Source organism: Schistocerca serialis, chromosome 9, assembly GCF_023864345.2.
Source record: "Schistocerca serialis cubense isolate TAMUIC-IGC-003099 chromosome 9, iqSchSeri2.2, whole genome shotgun sequence".
Lineage (NCBI taxonomy): Eukaryota > Metazoa > Arthropoda > Insecta > Orthoptera > Acrididae > Schistocerca > Schistocerca serialis.
Genome location: NC_064646.1, coordinates 270,487,571 through 270,490,996, shown reverse-complemented (window position 1 = coordinate 270,490,996; position 3,426 = coordinate 270,487,571). Strand labels below are relative to the sequence as shown.

General features: G+C 43.1%; 1 pseudogene; it reads left to right on the top strand.

Annotated features, from left to right (window-relative positions):
- The first annotated feature begins 3,037 nt into the window (after positions 1-3,037).
- LOC126420054 (5S ribosomal RNA) lies at positions 3,038-3,155 on the top strand (annotated as a pseudogene).
- The last annotated feature ends 271 nt before the right edge of the window (positions 3,156-3,426 follow it).

Sequence of the window (3,426 nt, the reverse complement as noted above, 5' to 3'; positions counted from 1 at the left end):
GAAACCGGTCACTCCAATAAAAATAAAAAGTTGCGATCAAGACTGTTTTTAATCATTAAATTTTAATTTTAAAGATCGCTGATAATGTTTTCAAAAATTTTAAGTATACAAAAGTTAATTTAAAATCTCACTCAAATGACCCTTCTGAGATAGTAGATTAGTAACCTTTCTTGTATTTCAGGTAACACCAATATCTACAGCCGGCCGAAGTGGCCGTGCGATTCTAGGCGCTACGGTCTGGAACCGAGCGACCGCTACGACCGCAGGTTCGAATCCTGCCTTGGGCATGGATGTGTGTGATGTCCTTAGGTTAGTTAGGTTTAATTAGTTCTAAGTTCTAGGCGACTGATGACCTCAGAAGTTAAGTCGCATAGTGCTCAGAGCCATTTTGAACCATTTGAACACCTATCTCACAAGCAGGTATTACCAAGTTCTCATATGGGAAACGACGACTGGTATTTTTTTTACGTGAATATTAAAAATAAAAATTTCACGTTCGCCCTAGCCCCTTCCTTTTCTCTCGTTGTCTTCACTCCTTTGGGTTAAAAGAGCCTCAGAACTTTGATGATAGAGTCTTCTCGGGTTATCAGCCGAGTCAAGGCGTCGTTTTATAACAAAGTTCGCCAGCCGATGTGGCCGAGCGCTTCTAGGCGCTTCAGTCTGGAACCGCGCGACCGCTACGGTCGCAGGTTCGAAAAACTGCCTCGGGCATGGATGTGTGTGATGTCCTTAGGCTAGTTAGGTTTAAGTAGTTCTAAGTTCTAGGGGACTGATGACCATAGATGTTAAGTCCCATAGTGCTCAGAGCCATTTGAACCATTTTTTTGTAACAACGTTCCGATGAGTTTCCTACTCGTTATCTTCGGGCGAAGTCACACAGACGGGCCGGCTCACCGGATCTCGATACAAGTCCGCCGGACGGATTCGTGCCAGGGACCAGGCACTCCTTCTCAATCCGGAAAGCCGTGTTGTAGACCGCACGGCTAACCGGGCGCGCACTTCAGACATTAGTCGAGTCCATGCCACTTTGTGTTGCAGCACTTCTGCGTTCTCGCGGGGGCCCTACACGATATAAGGCAGGTGTACTAGTTCCTTTGGCTCTTCATTGTATATACAAAGTGAACTTCTCCCGTGTATACACAAAGTGAACTTTTGTAGTGATTGTTGGTACCTTTAATTGTGCAACGGTATAACTCTAATAATAAAAATGACTAGTATAGCTGACATTGTCTGTAAAGGGGATCTGTGGCTAATGTGATGACACAGTAGGAGAGAATTCATAAAAACTTAAGATACTCAAAATAGCAGAAATATGTATTTGATTCATTTGTTCCAACGTCAACTACACTGAATTCGAATGTTCAAGAATTTAAAGTGAATGACTTGTAATATTCATTTTTAAAGCTTATCCAGGGAACGCAGAACGGGGATACTAGGATGAATAACATTCAAGTGACGGATGCTAAGAATCGACAAACAAATAACAGGTAAGCGGAGCGACTGAACTTAGTTATTAACGCACAGATATGATTAACTAAAATCTCAATTAGATTCGCCATGTGATGATGTTGAAACTGAGCTTGTAAATGTAAAAACTGAATGACATGAACACACAGAACATTGGGAGCAGGCAGTGAACGTTACAGCTAATTTCGTTACTCAACTAAACACAAAGACTGCTCGAAACTAAATTTAATAGCATTAATTCTACCACCTGCAATCATGACAATAATGTTGAACTGTTTGAATGCGAAATGGTAAAACAGGAAATTAACAGTTGTTTGAAAGAAAGAGGTCTTGATTTTATAGTACCGGCATTACACCAGGGAGCCATCGGTCACTCCAACGTGCAAAAATTTCAAAAATTTCAAGAATTCCACCCAGGAAAAAGAACCTATCCGGTTCTTTCTACGGACCAATTTCATATTGCTTTCCAATGGCATATTCTGAACGACAAACAATCAAGATATGCCCAAGCTATTTGAAAGATGGAGCACATATTTGTGAAACCAAATCTCCTAAGATATTTAAAACATTCCAAGAACTTCAGAAGGCTTCTTTGTGTAAATATTGGTCTCAAAGCTTCTAGCAGAAAATTAGAACTGATTTGATGTTGCCGCTGGTATATGATCGTAATAAAGGCATAATGAGGAGGTATTGTCAATATCACTGGGATAATAAAGCCTTTCTGGACGATGCGGTAAGCTGCATGAATGCATGGTTTCGTGGCGATATGAATTAATAAAATTTTCTCGGGCATCCAGCCGCGTCATGTGGTTAAAAACCCACGAGCTTTTGACCGAGCTCTCCCCGGTCATTGTCAAGTGGTAAGACTGACAGTCAGAGCTCGGTCGAAAGCTCGTGGGGTTTTAACCACCTGACGCGGCTGGATGCCCGAGAAAATTTTATTAGATCCGGTAAGCTGTTAATTAAATCATCAAATGTGTATGAAATCCTAAGGGACCAAACTGCATCGGTCATCGGTCGCTAGACTTACACACTACTTAATCTAACTTAAATTAACTTACGCTAAGAACAACACACACACCCATGCCCGAGGGAAGACTCGAACCTCCGACGTGTGGAGCCGCGTGAACCATGGCAAGGTGCCTGAGACCACGCGGCTACCCCGCGCGGCTTGATATATGTGAATACCCAAGTATCAAAGGCTGTCACCAAGTATATGGTCATTAGTTTTAAAATATTAAAAAGAGGTATGGCCACTGATTTTACATTGTTAGAACCCATTCCTTCTGAGGAAGATATTCTTCGAAATATCGAGACCTAGGTCAAGGGCTCTTAAACCTTTGTTTTGCAACGGTTGGCTGAGTTTTTTGAACCTCTTCAGTTTTATACAGTTCCTGATTCTCAGCCATATTTAAGACTTTTAAGAAGTATTATTAACGCTCGATCGCATGGAGGTCATTGATGATGGAAGTCAAAGGCAGGGAGGAAACCAAAATAATCAACGAAATCAAAACTCGGGCACGAAGCAGTGTCAACATTACAATAACAATAATAAGCAGAGTAGTTGGGTGGCAACGGCCTTGCCGCAGTGGATACACCGGTTCCCGTGAGATCACCGCAGTTAAACGCTGTCGGGCGTGGTCGGCACTTGGATGGGTGACCATCCAGGCCGCCATGCGCTGTTGCCATTTTTCGGGATGCACTCAGCCTCGTGATGCCAATTGAGGAGCTACTCTACCGAATAGTAGCAGCTTCGGTCAAGAATACCATCAAAACGACTGGGAGAGCGGTGTGCTGACCCCACGCCCCTCCTGTCTGCATCTTCCAATGAGGATGACACGGCGGTCGGATGGTCCCGGTAGGCCACTCGTGGCCTGAAGACGGAGTTATAGTAAGTAATAATAATAAAGCAGAGTATTTGCAACCTACGGGCAGATGCATAGCATTGACAGGTAGATG